The sequence below is a fragment of the Triticum aestivum genome, chromosome 4B (genome assembly GCF_018294505.1).
Source record: "Triticum aestivum cultivar Chinese Spring chromosome 4B, IWGSC CS RefSeq v2.1, whole genome shotgun sequence".
NCBI classification, from domain to species: Eukaryota; Viridiplantae; Streptophyta; class Magnoliopsida; order Poales; family Poaceae; genus Triticum; species Triticum aestivum.
Window position 1 is genome coordinate 407608425 of NC_057804.1, and position 20357 is coordinate 407628781.

The window sequence follows — 20357 nt, forward strand, 5'->3', positions numbered from 1 at the left end:
TTGGAGGCGGTGAAGTGGAGCACGTAGCGGAGTCGGTCGCCCTTCGGGGATGATAGTACGATGCCGGCCCCTAAGTCGAGTCGTATCTTGGACCTATCGAAGTGCATGCGCCAATGTGTTGAGTCGAGAGGCGGCGGGAGGTACTGGGTCTTGGTCCAATCGACAAGGAAGTCGGCCAGGGCTAGCTGGATCGCCCACTTGGCGACCCGGCCAGAGGCGTCCCGGCAACCGATGATGTCTCCGATGGGCGTCGTGCTGACGATGGTGACAACGTGCTCTTGGAAGTACTGCTTCAGCTTCTTAGCAGTGAGGTACACGCAGTAACACATCTTCTGGTAGTGCGGGTAGTTCTGCTTGGACATGGAGAGCACTTCGCTCAGGTAGTAGACCGGGCGCTGGACGGCCTGGATCTTTCCCTTCTCTGGTCGCTCGACCACCAGCACCGTGCTGACCGCTCGCAAGGTCGCGGCAATGTAGAGCAATAACGGCTCCTTGTCGGTCGGCGCGGCCAGGACTGGTGTGATGGAGAGCATGCGCTTGAGGTCTTGGAAGGCCTCGTCTGCCTTGCCGTTCCATTCGAACGGACTTGTCTTCTTCATCAGCTAGTACAGGGGGAGCGAACCCTCGCCCAGCCGGCTTAGAAACCGGCTGACCGAGGCCAAGCACCCGGTGAACTTCTGAACGTCGCGCAGCCGAGCTGGCTTGCGCATGCGCTCGATGGCCTTGATCTTTTCTGATTTTGCCTCAATGCCACATTCCGAGACGAGGAAGCCGAGTAGCTTTCCGGCCGGGATGCCGAAGACGCATTTTTCCGGGTTAAGCTTGACCTTGTATTCACGGAGGTTGGCGAACGTTTCCTTCAAATTGTCGAGGAGTGTGAGGTGTGGCTTGGTCTTCACCACGATGTCGTCCACGTACACGTGGATATTACGGCCGAGTTGCGACAGCAGGCATTTTTGCATGCAGCGTTAGAAGGTGGCACCGACGTTCTTCAAGCTGAGCGACATGGCGATGTAGCAATACGCCCCAAAGGGCATGATGAAGGACGTCTTCAGGGCGGCGGTTGGGTCCAGCTTGATCTTGTGGTAGCCGAGTAAGCATCCAGGAAGGACAGGAGCTCGCACCCGGCGATCGAGTCGATGACTTGGTCGATCCGCGGGAGAGCGAACGGATCCTTGGGACAAGCCTTGTAGAGGCTGGTGTAGTCGATACACATGCGCCAGGTCTTGTTCTTATTCAGGACGAGGACTGGGTTGGCCAGCCACTCAGGGTGAAACACTTCCATTATGTAGCCGGCCGCCAAAAGCTTGGCGACCTCTTCACCAATGGTTCTTCTCTTTTTTTCGGAAAATCACCGTAGGGGTTGACGGACAGTCTTGGCGTCCTTGTGGACGTGAAGTTTGTGCTCGGCATACTTCCTCGGGATACCCGGCATGTCCTTGGGGTCTATGCAAAGATATCCCGATTCTCACGGAGGAAGTCGACGAGCTCACCTTCCTATTTGCTATCGAGGGGGGTGCCTACAACAACGTACTTGCTACAGCTGGGGTCTTCTGGGTTGAGCTTCACTTTCTTGGTCTCCTTGGAGGGCTTGAAGGCGGCTTTGTCGGTCGGGTCTGAGGTCGGGATCGACGCAGCGGAGGCCTCGCCTGCCAGGGCGACGATCTGGTCGAGTTGGCGTCGCTCCTCGGCAATGACCAGCGACTCAGCCAACTTGGCGCTATCTCGGGCGCACTCCAGGGACTTGCGGTAGTCGCCGGTGATTGTGATCAGGCCCTTGGGACCCGACATCTTCATCTTCAGGTACGCATAGTGGGAACCACCATGAACTTGGCGAGCACGGGCCGGCCCAGCAGCGCGTGATACGCGCTGGACAGGTCCACCACCTCGAACCAGATCGGTTCACGACGGAAGTGGCTGTTGTTGCCAAACAGGACATCGAGCCGGACCCGGCCAATGGGAGAGCAGGAAAGGCCGGGCACGATGCCGTGGAAGGCTGTCCGGGTCGGCTCCAGGTCCTCGGCCTTGAGGCCGAGCTTGGTCATCGTGTCGCGGAAGAGGATGTTGATGCTGCTGCCACCGTCGATGAGGACTCGGGAGAACTTGCAAGTGCGCCACGCGACGATGGTGGGGTTGAGGACGAGGGCGTATCCACCCGGACTCGGCATGACTGCCGGGTGATCCTCCCGGATCCAGGTGATCGGCCGATTCGACCAATGCATGAACTCCGGCTTGGCCGGGACGACGATGTTCACCTCCTGCCGAAGAAGGCGCTCGCTGCACTTGTCATCGCCGAGGCTGGTGAAGACGACGTAGGCCGCGTTGTGGTCCAGGTAGGCGTCGTTCCGCATCGCGCCGCCAGCGGGGGGTGGTGGTGGAGGCGGAGGCGGCTGTCCCGCGCCTGGAGCTGGAGCCGGAGCCGGAGGAGGCGGGACGTCTCCCCTCATGGTGCGCTTGGTGATTGCGCACTGCCGAAGCGTGTGCGTGGAGGGTCTTGTGCCGTTGTGATGCTTGCATGGGGCGTCGAGCATCTCCTCGAAACTCATGGAGGGTTGCCACGGCATCTTGCCGGTCTACCGGAGCTTCACCGCCGGGTCCGCCGCGGGTTCGGCGGCCGCAACGAGCCGGTTTGTCATGATGCTGCGTCGGCTGGTCGGCCTTGCGCTTGTTGTTCTGGTGATGCTGCTGTCGGCTTCTTTCGCCGGCCGACTTCGGGGGAGGAACCGGCTTCGCCTTGCCGGCTTCATCCAGCGCCACCTGGATCTTCATGGCGAGGTCAGCGTTGGCGTACTTGTCCGCCATCACCATGAGCGCGGCCATGGTGGCCGGCCTGGATCATAAGAGCTTGTGTTTGAGGAGGGTGCCGTCTCGGCACCCGCTGACGAAGTACTGGATCGCCTGGACTTCATGGACGCCCTCGCAGCTGTTTCAGATCTCGGTTCAGCGTGCGAGGTACTCGTGACCCGTCTCTGTCGGCCCCTGCATGCACATGGCGAGCTGGCTAGGGCGACCGGGTCGCTTGTAGGTCCCCGTGAAGTTGCGGACAAAGGCCTCCTCGAAGTCGACCCACGCATTGATGTTGCCCATCGGCAGACTTTTCAACCACGTGCGGGCCGACCCCTGGAGCATGAGCGGTGCATAGCACACGGCGAGACGGCGATTGGCACCGATGATGCCAATGGTCGTAGTGTAGTCGGTGAGCCAGTCTTCTGGCTTCACGGTCCCGTTGTACTTGGGGGTGTCGCGGGGGAGCATGAACCCTTTGGGGAAGGGATCCTCCCGGATGCGTGGGCCGAAATAGGCCGGCCCGATAGCGCCGCTCTCCTCCACCTCCAGGGAGCGAGCGAGCTGATCCACGCAGTGGCGAGCGTCGGCACCGTCGATGGCGCGCGGGCCAAGTCAACTGGCGGCCAGGCCCCGAGGGGCCGAGTCGATGGGATCCAGACCCCGGCCATGCTGGCCAGGTCCGCGCTGAGTCTCCGCTGCGGGCTCGTTGCCTAGGACGTCGGCGGCGGTGGCGGCCGGGTTGCGCCGAGTCCGGGCTTGACCGGAGTGCGCCTCGCTGGGCGGCGAGGAAACCGTGTGCAGAAGTTCACCGAGTCTGCCAAGGAGGGCGGAGCCAGACCCCGCCGGCTTGGCGAGCTGGTGAAGGCGATCCTGCTGGGCGTTGGTGGCGTGGAGGAGCTCGCGCATCTGCCCGATGCGCTCTTTCAACTCCTGCCGACTACGGCTGCCTCCGCAACGCGCATGTTCTTTACTGGGGTTTCGTAGACGGTTCGGACGACGTCGAGGGCCCGGCCGATAGCTCCTCCCCGGGTGCGCAAATCGGCGACCCGCCTTTGCTCGGCCGCGGCGGGCGCAAATCCGTGGGCGGCGTCGTGCTCCATCTGAGCGGCCTCCAGACAACGCTTGGTGGCGGCGAGCATCTCAAACAGGTCCAGCATCTGCTGGCGCCTTTCTTTGAGCTGGGATCGGGCCTCGGCGACATTGGTGGCGTCGACGTCAGTGCCGATGGGGATCCGAAGGCTCTGCATCGCAGCGCGCAGCGGATTGGACGGCTTGGTCCATTCCGCAGCGGCCCTGGCTTCCGCAGCCTTCCTCGTCTTGCTCGACGAGGAGGAGGCGCCGTCGCCGGTGACGTAAACCTCCACATGGACATCCATCGTCCCGGCGATGATGCCGCCACCAAGGGGGAGGGGAGAGTCGGAGTAGCTGAGCACCTCGCTGGATGCTCGTCAGCCTCGAACACATCGGAGATGTGCAGCGCGAAGAAGGAGGCAGCAAGCACGCCGACAACATCATCCGCCAGCGTGATGGACTCGTCACTGTATGAGAAGGGCCCCGTCTGAAGCATGCTCCCAGCCAGCTCCTCGAGCTGCCCCACGGTGGGCGGCAACTGTCATGGTGGGCGCACGGCAGATGCCAAGGGATGGCTAAAGAGAGGAGGAGGCTCGAGGGGCTGGTGGGCTCCAGAGGCGAGGTTGGCATGAGCGGGCGTGGGACGCCGGACATACCCAGGTTCGGGGCTCTCTGGAGAGATAATACCCCTAGTCCTGCCGAGTGTAGTTGGATGATCAATAGAACAATGTTGCTCCTGGAGCTGTATGAGGAGGAAGGAAGCTGGCCAAGGCTTGGGCTGCTTCTTCTCTCCGGTGTTGTGATTTCGTGGCTAGTCCTATGCCCGTTCGCTGTGTCTCACAGGCTGCCTTGTGTATGCTTTTTGCTTGCCCTGCCGGCATGGACTCCTGGGGGGTTTATAGATCAACCCGCCCAGGGTTACAATGGTAATATGCCGAGTTGGTGGGTCCGTATTCTCGGCGCCCGGGATACCGGGCTGGGTCCCGCTTGAGGGCTTGTGGTTCGCCGGGTTACCCTAGGCGCGGGCCCCGCGTGCCTAGGGGGACTGTGCGCCGTCTTGTTGATTGTCAGGGCGTGGCCGAGTCGATTTGTGTACAGTGCTCTCTGTCAGGTCGCCGCCTGCTGTCGTCAGCGGCAAGGGCGGAGGCACTGTTGCCACGCCAGCCTTGGTCAGCGGGTAGGTAAGGGGCACTGTTGCCACGCTCCGGCTGACCATAGGCATTGGTGGAAACACTGTTGTCTTGGTTATCGGTGATTGAGGTCTCGTCCCATCGTACGGCCTGGATGGGACGGGAGCTGACCCGCGGCTGGGTTGCCGTGCACGCCACGGGTGGGGTCGGCTTGTTGGGGAAGCCTTGGTCGTGCCGGGTTCGGCCGCCTTGCGCCAGTTGCTGAGTCCGGGTCGACATACCTTGCTGGGTCGGAGAGTTTGGCCGGGCTGCGGGCCTAGCCGAGTCGAGCGACCCAGCCGGGCACGTGACAGTTTTGAGGGGTGATGCGGGCCCCACAATTTTCGAAGAGGATCCGGGTTCCTTTGCCCGGCCGGGGTTTATCCCCTCGACAGGAGGCCTGGTATCTGGCCAAGAAGATCGGCCATCGCCTTCCAAGAGCGGGACAGATTGTCCCTACTTCGGAACCCCACAAGAGGGTTGTATTCCTCCCACACTTTGTCCGCGGGCTAGGGTTTTCCCTCCACCCATTCGTTCGTGGCATTATGTATTACTATGGGATTGATTTTCACGATCTATCCCCCAATTCCTTCCTCAACATCTCGACATTCATCGTCGTGTGCGAGGACTTCCTCTGCATCTCTCCACACTTCGGATTATGGCTGAAGATTTTCAATGTGAAGCCCAAGGTGGTGAGCGGTGAGCACGCGTGCGGAGGAGCCATGGTGAGCAAGATGCCCAACGTCACATGGCCATCAGGTACCTTCAATGATTCCGTCCAAGGGTGGCAACAATAGTGGTTCTATGTCACTGATCCACGCGACACAAAATGGGTGGCAGCTCCCAAATTCCGATCCGGAGCTCCATTGCGGCTCACATCTTGGCCCAAGAAGGGCCTGAACTGGTCTTCGCCAGATGAGTTGGCGGTGCTCCAGGCGCGTGTCAAGGGTATGGAGGACAAGAATATCAAACTCGTTAACATCGTCCATGTGATGTTAGTTTGCCAGATTCTCCCTTGTCAACACATGGCTTGCAATTTATGGGAATTCGACCCGACCAAGCACCAGACCCTTCTAGGGTTCTTCGACTCATCGCACAAGGACATCTGGAAGGTGCTCTTTAAGTCCGGCAAATCATGGCCGGATTCAGCCGAGGACCGCGGGTACCAACTATCCCGACCCGCGAGTTCGGTAAGTCTTCGTATGTTGGCAAGTCATATGCTTTATCTGCATAATCCAAGGGAAATGCTTAATGTATTTTCCCACAACTCTCCTAGGGCTAGACGAAGAAGGCAGGGGGGATCTACTGCCTGGCCCCGCTGCCAGAAGAACCAACTGGCCCAATTCTAACGAAGATGCTGGTCCCGGCGCCTTACAAGGCGCTGAAGAAGAAAGCCGAGAAAGAGGCCAAAGAGACCAGGGGCAGCCTTCATCGCCAAGGCACTTTAGACGTAATATCTGAGGACTACGAGGCCCGCTATTCCTCCAAAGGGGACGGGGAAGAGGAGGAAAGCCGATCCCCCCCCCAGCGAGGGGGAGAAAGAAAAGGACGACTTCCACACACTTGGAGGCTGAGTCGCCAAAGAAGGGAAAAAGTCCCCTTCCGGAGGAATCCGCCATCGCCACCGACAGCAGCCCGGAGTGGGATCCCAGGGTCCAGCCCCTGGTGAAATCGTGAGTATATAAAACCCAGACACGTTTGTGCATCCAGACTCACTATCGTATGATGTTTAATCGCATTGAGTCACAGCTTTTTTGCAGTCCGGCGAGGTCCCACGCTGAACAATCCTCATCGGAGGATTCACTGGGTTCGGATGCTACGAACATCGGGACACCCCCGACGGCCCCCTCCCCAAAACACGTGAATGACACCGGGGTATCGTACCAAAGGGACCTAGCCCAGCCCGAGGAGGGGGCGGGGAGACCGTCAAGGCGGCGCCAGAGGGTCAAACCTCGGCCGCTGGACACACAGGGGAAAAGGCTCCCATGGATATCGACGGCGGGGGCTATCTTGAATTCGGCCCCCAGCTGGACCCAGTTCTGGAGACCAACACGGCTCCGGAATCAGGCAGGCAACCTCCCTTGACGGAAGGGGGTGTGATGACCCGCAAGTATACGGGATAGTTGTAGCCTCTTTCGATAAGTAAGAATGTCGAACCCAACGAGGAGCTAAAGGTAGAACAAATATTCTCTCAAGTCTACGACTCTACGCACGCTTAGTGTTCGCTTTACCTAGAACAAGTATGAAACTAGAAGTACTTTGTAGGTGTTCTTGGATAGGTTTGCAAGATAATAAAGAACAAGTAAATAAAAAGTAGGGGCTGTTTAGATAAAGAAGAAAGAAAGTAAATATAGCGAGTGTGGAAATGTGCTGGTAGGAGTTGTGAAATTGCCCCTAAGCAATTGACTATGTTACTAGACCGATAGCAAGTTTATGTGGGAGAGGCATAAGCTAACATACTTTCTCTTCTTGGATCATATGCACTTATGATTGGAACTCTAGCAAGCGTCCGCAACTACTAAAGATTCATTAAGGTAAAACCCAACCATAGTATTAAAGCATCAAGTCCCCTTTATCCCATACGCAACAATCCACTTACTCGGGTTTATGCTTCTTCACTCAAGCAACCCACTATAAGCGAATCATGAATGTATTGGAACACCCTACAGCGGGAATCCCTCACGCTTGCGCAACACGGAGGGCACAATAGGACAGCAACCTAACCACAAGCAAATTAAACCAATCATAGCAATTCATCAATCACCGATAGGACAACGAAAATCTACTCAGACATCATAGGATGGCAACACATCATTGGATAATAATATGAATCATAAAGCACCATGTTCAAGTAGAGGGTACATCGGGTTGCGGGGGAGTGGACCGCTGGATATAGATGGGGGAAGGTGATGGAGACGATGGTGAAGATGATGGAGGTGTTGGTGAATATTGTGGTAATGATGATGGCCCCCGACAGCGCTTCGACGCCACCGGAAGCAAGGAGGAGAGAGGCCACCTTCTTGTTCTTCTTCCTTGGCCTCCTTCCTAGATGGGAGAAGGGTTTCCCCTCTGGTCCTTGGCTCCCATGGCTTGGGAGGGGCGAGAGCCCCTCCGAGATTGGATCTATCTCTCTTCTTCTGCGTTCTCTGAGTCTGCCACTTCACCGTTTCCTTTATATCTGGAGATCCGTAACTCTGATTGGGTGAATCTTTTGCCCAGATTTTTCTTGTAAAATTAGCTTTCTTGCGGCAAAAGAAGGGCATCAACTGCCTTATGGGTGGCCGACGAGAGTTCCAGGTGCGCCCAGGGGGGTAGGCATGCCCCCTTGTCTCGTGGCCACCTCGGGCACTGTTTCATGTTGCTTCTTCCTCCGGAAAATCCCAAATATTCCAAAATAATTCTCCGTCCATTTTTATCCCATTTGGATTCCGTTTGATATTGGTTTCCTGCGAAACATAAAACATACAACAGACAGGAACTGGCACTGTGCACTGGATCAATATGGTAGTCCCAAAAAATAGTATAAAAAGTTGTCAAAAGTATATGAAAGTTGAAGAATATTGGCATGGAACAATCAAAAATTATAGATACGACGGAGATGTATCAGCATCCGCAAGCTTAATTCCTGCTCGTCCTCGAGTAGGTAAATGATAAAAAGATAATTTTTGATGTGGAATGCTACCTAGCATAATCTTGATCATATGTGTAATCATGGCATGAATATTAAGACACGAGTGATTCAAGGCAATAGTCTATCATTTGACATAAAAACAATAATACTTCGAGCATACCAATAAAGCAATCATGTCTTTTCAAAACAACATGGCCAAAGAAAGTTATCCCTACAAAATCATATAGTCTAGCTATTGCTCTATCTTCATCACACAAAGTATTTAATCATGCACAACCCCGATGACAAGCCAAGCAATTGTTTCATACTTTAATCATCTCAAACTTTTTCAACTTTCACGCAATACATGAGCGTGAGCAATGGACATAGCACTATAGGTGGAATATAATATGATGGTGGGGGTTATGTGGAGAATAAAAAAAGGAGAAAGTCTCACATCGACTAGGCGTATCAACGGGCTATGGAGATGCCCATCAATAGATATCAATGTCAGTGAGTAGGGATTTCCATGCAACAGATGCACTAGAGCTATAAGTGTATGAAAGCTCAAACTGAAAACTAAGTGGGTGTGCATCTAACTTGCTTTCTCATGAAGACCTCTGGCATTTGAGGAAGCCCATCATTGGAATATACAAGCCAAGTTCTATAATGAAAATTCCCACTAGTATATGAAAGTGAAAGCATAGGAGACTCTCTCTATGAAGAGCGTGGTGCTACTCTGAAGCACAAGTGTGGTAAAAGGATAGTAACATTGCCCCTTCTCTCTTTTTCTCTCTTTTTTCTTTTATTTTTCATTTTTTTTATTTTTTTCTTTCTTTTTGGTGGGCTTCTTTGGCCTCTTTTTTTATGTGGGCTTCTTTGGCCTCTTTTATTTTTCATAAAGTCTGGAAAGTCATCCCGACTTGTGGGGGAATCATAGTCTCCATCATCCTTTCCTAACTGAGGCAATGCTCTAATAATGATGATCGTCACACTTTTATTTACTTACAACTCAATATCTAGAACAAAGGTATGACTCTATATGAATGCCTCCGGCGATGTACCGGGATGTGCAATGATCTAGCATAGCAATGACATCAAAAAACGGACAAGCCATGAAAACATCATGCTAGCTATCTTACGATCATGCAAGGAAATATGACAATGAATTCTCAAGTCATGTATATGATGATGATGGAGGTTGCATGGCAATATATCTCGGAATGGCTATGGAAATGCCATGATAGGTAGGTATGGTGGCTGTTTTGAGGAAGATATAAGGAGGCTTATGTGTGATAGAGCGTATCATATCACGGGGTTTGGATGCACCGGCGAAGTTTGCACCAACTCTTGAGGTGAGAAAGGGCAATGCAGGTACCGAAGAGGCTAGCAATGATGGAAGGGTGAGAGTGCATATAATCCATGGACTCAACATTAGTCATAAACAACTCATATACTTATTGCAAAAATCTACAAGCTATTGAAAACAAAGTACTACGTGCATGCTCCTAGGGGGATAGATTGGTAGGAAAAGACCATCGCTTGTCCCCGACCGCCACTCATAAGGAAGACAATCAATAAATAAAATTGTGCTCCAACTTCATCACAAAGCGGTTCACCATACGTGCATGCTACGGGAATCACAAACCTCAGCACAAGTATTTCTACTAATCCACAACCACCCACTAGCATGACTCTAATATCACCATAGTTTTCATCACGTTCATAAGATTCGCATTCGGTACTTTTATACTTTGATATGTGGGTGGACCGGCACTTGGGTACTTCCCTAACTTGGACAAGCATCCCACTTATGATTAACCCCTATTGCAAGCATCCGCAACTACAAAAAGAAGTATTAAGGTAAACCTAACCACAGCATTAAACATATGGGTCCATATCAACCCCTAACGAAGCAACGCATAAACTAGGGTTTAAGCTTCTGTCACTCTAGAAACCCATCATCTACTTATTACTTCCCTATGCCTCCCTCTAGGCCCAAATAATGGCGAAGTGTCATGTAGTCGACGTTCACATAACACCACTAGAGGAAAGACAACATACAGCTCATCAAAATATCGAACGAATGCCAAATTCACATGACTACTAATAGCAAGACTTCACCCATGTCCTCAGGAACAAACGTAACTACTCACAAAGCATATTCATGTTCATAATCAGAGGAGTAATAATATGCATAAAGGATCTGAACATATGATCTTCCACCAAGTGAACCAATTAGTATCAACTACAAGGAGTAATCAACACTACTAGCAACCCACAGGTACCAATTTGTGGTTTTGATACAAGATTGGATACAAGAGATGAACTAGGGTTTTGAGAGGAGATGGTTCTAGTGAAGATATTGATGGAGATTGACCCCCTCCCGATGAGAGGATTGTTGGTGATGACGTTGGTGATGATTTCCCCCTCCCGGAGGGAAGTGTCCCCGGCAGAACAGCTCCGCCAGAGCCCTAGATTGATTCCGCCAAGGTTCCGTCTCGCGGCGGTGGAGTTTTGTCCCGTAAGCTTGCCCTCGATTTTTTCCAGGGAAAGAGTGATGATATAGCAGAAGATGGACGCCGGAGGCCCATCAGGGGGCCCATGAGATAGGGGGTCATGCCCTATAGGGGGGGCGCGCCCCTGTCTCATGGACAGGGTGTGGGCCCCTGGCCTATTTCTTTCTCTCATAAATTCTTAATAAATCCAAAAGGTTGTTTCGTGGAGTTTCAGGACTTTTGGAGTTGTGCAGAATAAGTTTCCAACGTTTGCTCCTTTTCAACCCAGAATTCCAGCTGCCGGCATTCCCCCTCTTCATGGCAACCTTGTAAAATAAGAGAGAATAGCCATAAGTATTGAGATATAATGTGTAATAACAGCCCATAATGCAATAAATATTGACATAAAAGCATGATGCAAAATGGACGTATCAACTCCCCCAAGCTTAGACCTTGCTTGTAGCCGAAATCGAAAAATATGTCCGCATGTTTAGAGATAGAGGTGTCGATAAAAATAAAATACGGACATGAGGGCATCATGATCATTCTAATAACAGCAACATATATAGATTTTGTCATATGATTTCCTATGCTCAAGTAATAAGCAATTCACAATGTCAAGTATGGTTCATAAACTTCATTGGGAACTAACAAACTATAATCTCAGTCATTGAAGCAATTGCAATTTATCGTAACATCAGAAAGAGTCAATAATAGAGCTTTTCAACAAGCTCACATACTCAACTATCTCGTAGTCTCCCATAATTGCTAACACTCACGCAATACTTGTGGTTATAGAGTTTCAGCCGGACACTGAGAAAGATAGGGGCTTATTGTGTTGCCTCCCAACGTATTCACCTTTAGGTGATGTCAACAATAATAGCCTATGCCAACTTACATCCAATTGGATATATGTATCATGATCTTTCAAACACGAGGAGCTTGCCAAAGGATAAAATGAAAAAGGGAAAGGTGAGGATCACCTTGACTCAAGCATAAAGTAAAAACATAAAGTAAAAGATAGGCCCTTCGCAGAGGGAAGCAGAGGTTGTCATGCGCGTTTAGGGTTGATGCACGAAATCTTAATGCAAAAGAACGTCACTTTATATTGCCCCTTGTATGTGGACCTTTATTATGCAATCCGTCGCTTTTATTACTTCCACAACAAGTTCGTACAAAGCTTATTTTCTCTGCACTAATAAGTCATACATATTTAGAGAGCAATTTTTATTGCTTGCACCGATGACAACTTACTTGAAGGATCTTACTCAATCCATAGGTAGGTATGGTGGACTCTCATGGCAAAACTGGGTTTGAGGATATTTGGAAGCACAAGTAGTATCTCTACTTGGTGCAAGGAATTTGGCTAGCAAGAGGGGGAAAGGCAAGCTCAACATGTTTGGAAGGTCAATGACAATATACTTTAACTGAGATGTCGGAAAACATAAACCATTACGTTGTCTTCCTTGTCCAACATCAACTCTTTTAGCATGTCATACTTAATGAGTGCTTCACAATCATAAAAGATGTCCAAGATAATATATTTATATGTGAACCCCTCTTTCCTTATCACTTCCTATTAATTGCAACGATGACCAAGGCTACGTTCATCAACTCTCAACAATTTTTATGCCTCATACTTTCTATGTGTGAAGTTATCACTATCCATAAGATCAATATGAACTCTTTTGTTCTTTCTACTTCTTCAATATCATAGCAACATAGCAAAGCCCTTGACTCAACACTAATCTTTATTACAGATAGCACACGGACTCGCTTACATAAAGAGATCACAATGCAAAACTCAAAACTACTTGATATCAAAACTTCAATCTACTAGATCAAGATACTACTAAAAGGATCGAACTAAATAAAGCGGTAAAGATAGGAGTGTGATGGTGATACGATACCGGGGCACCTCCCCCAAGCTTGGAAGTTGCCAAGGGGAGTGCCCATACCCATGTGATTATTTCTTTGGGGCTGATGGAGGTGGTGATGATGACGGTGCAATTGTTGCATTTTTCTTCTCTAGCTTGCGTCTAAGGCTAAAATTTTCCTCCCTTAGATCCTCATTCTCGAGCTCAAGTTTCATTATCTTTTTGCATAGTGCTGCCTTATTGTCCTGCAAAAAATGTAGTGGGATAGATTGGACCTTGGGGAGGCTTGACTTCTTGAAGTCCACATGCATATCACCAGGTTGAGGTAGTAGATCGTCCTCTTCATCAGAGCTTGTCTCCTCCTTCCTCTTTGGGTCATAGTCTTCTTCTTCCTCTGTGGTCCAACCATAATGTTCCACATCCCCATATAATTTTGGATTTGCAATATAATCAGCCATGTAGCTCTCTCCCTCCGAATCTTGGGACGACATCTTGTCGCAAATCTACAACAGGAATAGCTCGAAACGAAAAACAGAAGATTTTTGTGTGATATGGTGGTCAAAACCTTCGGGAGTATATATAATGATTTTGTACCGACCAAAATATGTAACATACAAGAAAACGGAGTCCGGGGGGCACACGAGGTGCTCACGAGACAGGGGGCACGCCCTACAAAGGGGGGCGCGACCTCCTCTCTCATGGGAGCCACGTGTCCCTTTCGGACTACTTCTTTCTTCCTAAAATTCTTAAATAATCCAAAACTGATAAAAATTGCCATTAGAGTTGTTTTGGAATCGGTTTACTTACCGTACCATGTACCTATGCCTTTTCGGAGTCTGGAACATTCTGGAAAGTGTCTCTTATGTATTCCTCAGGGGTTATGGTTTCAATAATATTAGTTTCAACATTGATAGGATTACCTGAAATATAATGTTTAATTCTTTGACCGTTTACCACCCTCGGATTTGTGCCTTCGAAGTTGTTGATATTTATAGCACTAGAACGATAGACCTCCTCGACAACGTAGGGACCTTCCCATTTTGAGAGAAGTTTTCCTGCAAAAAATCTTAAACGAGAGTTGAATAATAACACATAATCTCCTACCTTAAATTCACGCTTTTGTATCCTCTTATCATGCCAGCGTTTGACTTTTTCTTTCAAAAGCTTGGCATTCTCATATGCTTGGGTTCTCCATTCATCAGGTGAGCTAATATCAAACAACCTCTTCTCACCGGCAAGTTTGAAGTCATAATTGAGCTCTTTAATAGCCCAATATGCTTTATGTTCAAGTTCAAGAGGTAAATGACATGCTTTTCCATAAACCATCTTATATGGAGACATACCCATAGGATTTTTGTATGCAGTTCTATAGGCCCATAATGCATCATCAAGTTTTTTGGACCAATTCTTTCTAGATCTATTCACAGTCTTTTGCAAAATTAATTTGAGCTCTCTATTGCTCAACTCTACTTGACCACTAGACTGCGGGTGATAAGGAGATGCGATTCTATGATTGACATCATACTTAGCAAGCATCTTACGGAAAGCACCATGAATAAAGTGTGAACCACCATCAGTCATAAGATATCTAGGGACTCCAAACCTCGGAAAAATAACTTCTTTAAGCATTTTAATAGAAGTGTTATGATCAGCACTACTAGTTGGAATAGCTTCTACCCACTTAGTAACGTAATCAACAGCAACTAAAATATGTGTATAACCATTGGAGGCAGGAAAAGGTCCCATATAATCAAAGCCCCAAACATCAAACGGTTCAATAACAAGAGAATAATTCATAGGCATTTCTTGACGTCTACTAATGTTACCTATTCTTTGACATTCATCACAAGATAAGACAAACTTACGAGCATCTTTGAAGAGAGTAGGCCAATAAAAACCAGATTGTAGTACCTTGTGTGCAGTTCTATCTCCAGCGTGGTGTCCTCCATAAGATTCAGAGTGACACTTGCGTAGGATTTGTTCCTGTTCATGCTCAGGCACACAACGTCTAATAATACCATCTACTCCTTCTTTATAAAGGTGTGGATCATCCCAGAAGTAATGTCTTAAATCATAAAAGAACTTTTTCTTTTGCTGGTATGTGAAACTAGGCGGTATATATTTAGCAACAATGTAATTAGCATAATCAGCATACCAAGGAGCAGTACGAGAAGCATTGACAACCGCTAATTGTTCATCAGGAAAACTATCATTAATAGGCAGTGGGTCATCAAGAACATTCTCTAACCTAGACAAGTTGTCTGCAACGGGGTTCTCAGCTCCCTTTCTATCAATAATATGCAAGTCAAATTCTTGGAGCAAGAGAACCCATCTAATGAGTCTAGGCTTAGCATCTTTCTTTTCCATAAGATATTTAATAGCAGCATGATCAGTGTGAATAGTAACTTTGGAATCAACAATATAAGGTCTAAACTTATCACATGCAAACACAACTGCTAAGAACTCTTTTTCAGTAGTAGCATAATTTCTCTGGGCAGTATCAAGAGTCTTACTAGCATACTGGATAACATTCAATTTCTTATCGACTCTTTGCCCTAAAACAGCACCTACAGCATAATCACTAGCATCACACATAATTTCAAAAGGTAAATTCCAATCAGGTGGCTGAACAATAGGTGCTGTGATCAAAGCTTTCTTAAGTGTTTCAAATGCTTCTACACAATCATCATCAAAGACAAAAGGAATATCTTTTTGCAATAAATTAGTCAGAGGCCTAGAGATTTTAGAAAAGTCCTTAATGAACCTCCTATAAAACCGGCATGACCAAGGAAACTTCTTATACCTTTTATGTCCTTGGGACATGGCATCTTTTCAATAGCATCAACTTTGGCTTTATCAACTTCAATACCTCTCTCGGAGATCTTGTGCCCCAAGACAATGCCTTCATTAACCATAAAGTGACACTTTTCCCAATTCAGGACGAGACTAGTGTCTTCGCATCTCTGCAAAACTCGATCAAGGTTGCTCAAACAATCATCAAAAGAGGATCCATAGACGGAGAAGTCATCCATGAATACCTCACAAATCTTTTCACAAAAATCAGAAAATATAGCCATCATGCATCTTTGAAAGGTAGCAGGTGCATTACATAAACCAAAAGGCATACGTCTATAAGCAAAAGTACCAAAAGGGCAAGTAAAAGTAGTTTTAGATTGATCCTTCGCGGACACAGGTATTTGAGAGAAGCCAGAATAACCATCTAGAAAGCAAAAATGTGTGTGTTTGGATAGCCTTTCTAGCATTTGATCAATAAAAGGTAAAGGGTAATGATCTTTCTTAGTAGCTTTATTTAACTTACGGAAATCAATTACCATCCTATAGCCTGTAATAATTCTTTGCGGGATCAATTCATCTTTATCATTAGGAACAACGGTAATACCTCCCTTTTTAGGGACACAATGGACAGGGCTTACCCATTCACTATCAGCAACGGGATAAATAATACCTGCCTCAAGGAGTTTTAGAATCTCCTTTCTTACCACTTCCTTCATTTTAGGATTTAATCGTCTTTGAGGATCTCTAACTGGTTTGGCATCTTTCTCCACTGAAATTTTGTGTTGACATAATGTGGGACTAATGCCCTTAAGATCGTCCAGAGTATATCCAATAGCAGCTCGGTGCTTCTTCAGAGTTTTCAATAATCTTTCTTCTTCTTTCTCTGAAAGGTTAGCACTAATAATAACAGGATATATTTCTTTTTCATCAAGATAAGCATACTTGAGATTATCAGGTAAGGGTTTGAGTTCGAACACGGGATCACCCTTGGGTGGAGGGGGATCCCCAAGAATTTCAACGGGAAGGTTATGTTTTAGCATAGGTTCTTGTTTAAGGAACACTTCATCTATTTCTTCCCTTTCCTTCATAAACATATCGTTTTCATGGTCTAACAAATATTGTTCTAACGGATCAGTTGGAGGAACAGCAATGGAAGCAAGACCAATAATTTCATCCTTACTAGGTGGTTCCCTTTCACGAGGTTGTCTACTAAACTTAGCGAAATTAAACTCATGAGACATACCATCTATGCCAACAGTGACAATATTCTTTTCACAATTAATCTTAGCACTAGCAGTATTCAAGAAGGGTCTACCAAAAATAATGGGACAAAAATCATCTTGTGGGGAACCAAGAACAAGAAAATCAGCAGGGTATTTAATCTTCCCACACAAGACTTCAACATCTCTAACAATCCCAATAGGTTTAATGGTGTCCCTATTAGCAAGCTTAATAGTAACATCAATGTCTTCTAATTCAACAGGTGCAATATCGTGCATAATTTCTTTATAAAGATCATAAGGTATCGCATTAGCACTAGCACCCATATCACATAAGCCATGATAACAATGATCTCCTATTTTAACAGAAATAACAGGCGTGCCTACAACAGGTCTACGTGTCTTAGTATCGGGTCTAGCAATATTAGCAGTTTCACCCAAGAAAGAGATAACATGCCCATCTAAGTCCTCATCCAAGAGATCTTTAATCATAGCAATACCAGGTTCAACATTAATTTGCTCAGGAGGTGTATAGGTCCTAGTATTACTCTTACGAACAACAGTCGAAGCTTTAACATGATCTTTTATCCTAACAGGAAAAGGAGGTTTTTCAACATAAGCAGTAGGAATAATAGGATCACTATATGTAATAGTCTTTTCTTCGACTGTAATAGGTGCAACTACTTTCACTTCAACAGGAGGATTATATTTAAACCACTTCTCTTTAGGGAGATCAACGTGAGTAGCAAAAGTTTCACAAAAAGTAGCTACTATCTCAGAGTCAAGTCCATACTTAGAGCTAAATCCACGGAAAGCATCGGTATCCATAAAAGATTTAACACAATCGAACTTAGGTGTCATACCTGACTCCTTACCATCGTCGGAACCCCAATCTTCAGAGTTGCGTTTAATTCTTTCCAATAAGTCCCATTTGAAATCAATAGTCTTCAGCATATAGGAACCAGCACAGGAAGTATCGAGCAGGTTGCGATTATCAAGAGAAAGCCGAGCATAAAAATTCTGAATAATCATTTCCCGAGAGAGCTCATGATTGGGGCATGAATATAACATTGACTTAAGCCTCCCCCAAGCTTGAGCGATGCTTTCTCCTTCGCGAGGCCAGAAATTATATATGTAATTACGATCACGATGAACAAGATGCATAGGATAGAACTTCTGGTGAAATTCCAACTTCAGTCGCTTATAATTCCAAAATCTCGTATCATCACATAGCCTATACCATGTCATTGCATCTCCCTTCAAAGATAAAGGGAAGACCTTCCTTTTGACAACATCATCGGGGATACCTGCAAGCTTAAATAATCCACAAACTTCATCCACAAAGATAAGGTGTAAGTCGGGATGCAATGTTCCGTCTCCTGCAAAAGGATTAGCTAGCAGTTTTTCTATCATACCCGAAGGAATCTCAAAGTGAATATTTTCATAAGGTTCAGTAGGTTGAGGAGCATCTCTTTGCTCTTCTGGTTGGGGTGAAGATACCCCAAACAAGCCCCTCAAAGGATTAGTTTCCATAGTGACAAGTAACAGAAAATTTCAGCACACTATATAAATGTTTCCTTACCAAGTTCCACTCACCAAAAGCGCTACACTCCCCGGCAACGGCGCCAGAAAAGAGTCTTGATGACCCACAAGTGTAGGGGATCTATCGTAGTCCTTTCGATAAGTAAGAGTGTCGAACCCAACGAGGAGCAGAAGGAAATGATAAGCGGTTTTCAGTAAGGTTTTCTCTGCAAGCACTGAAATAGTAGGTGATAGATAGTTTTGTGATAAGATAAATAGTAACGAGCAAAAAAGTAAATAAAGTGCAGCAAGGTGGCCCAATCCTTTATGTAGCAAAGGATAAGCCTGGACAAATTCTAATAATGAGAAAGGAGCTCCCGAGGACACATTGGGAATTATCGTCAAGCTAGTTTTCATCACGTTCATAAGATTCCGTTCGGTACTTTGATAATTTGATATGTGGGTGGACCGGCACTTGGGTACTGCCCTAACTTGGACAAGCATCCCACTTATGATTAACCCCTATTGCAAGCATCCGCAACTACAAAAAGGAGTATTAAGGTAAACCTAACCACAGCATTAAACATATGGGTCCATATCAACCCCTAACGAAGCAACGCATAAACTAGGGTTTAAGCTTCTGTCACTCTAGCAACCCATCATCTACTTATTAATTCCCTATGCCTCCCTCTTGGCCCAAATAATGGTGAAGTGTCATGTAGTCAACGTTCACATAACACCACTAGAGGAAAGACAACATACATCTCATCAAAATATCGAACGAATACCAAATTCACATGACTACTAATAGCAAGACTTCACCCATGTCCTCGGGAACAAACGTAACTACTCACAAAGCATATTCATGTTCATAATCAGAGGATTAATAATATGCATAAAGGATTTGAACATATGATCTTCCACCAAGTAAACCAATTAGTATCAACTACAAGGAGTAATCAATACTAGTAGCAACCCACAGGTACCAATTTGTGGTTTTGATACAAGATTGGATACAAGAGATGAACTAGGGTTTTGAGAGGAGATGGTGCTGGTGAAGATGTTGATGGAGATTGACCCCCTCCCGATGAGAGGATCTTTGGTGATGATGTTGGTGATGATTTCCCATTCCCAGAGGGAAGTGTCCCCGGCAGAACAGCTCCGCCAGAGCCCTAGATTGATTCCGCCAAGGTTCCGCCTCGTGGCGGCGGAGTTTCGTCCCGTAAGCTTGCCCACGATTTTTTCCAGGGAAAGAGTGATGATATAGCAGAAGATGGACGCCGGAGGCCCACCAGGGGGCCCAGGAGATAGGGGCCGCGCCCTACAGGGGGGCGCGCCCCCTGTCTCCTGGACAGGGTGTGGGCCCCCTGGCCTATTTCTTTCGCTCATAAATTCTTAATAAATCCAAAAGGTGGTTTCATGGAGTTTCAGGACTTTTGGAGTTGTGCAGAATAGGTTTCCAACATTTGCTCCTTTTCCAGCCAGAATTCCAGCTGCCGGCATTCCCCCTCTTCATGGTAAACCTTGTAAAATAAGAGAGAATAGCCATAAGTATTGAAATATAATGTGTAATAACCGCCCATAGTGCAATAAATATTGATATAAAAGCATGATGCAAAATGGACGTATCACACCACCTTTATATCGCAAAACTATTGCAAGGAATCAAACATATCATATTCAGCGATCTACAAGTTTATGTAGGATTTTATGACTAACCATGTGAATGACCAATTCCTGTCATCTCTCTAAATAGATATAAGTGAAGCAAGAGAGTTTAATTCTTTCTACAAAAGATATGCCCACGC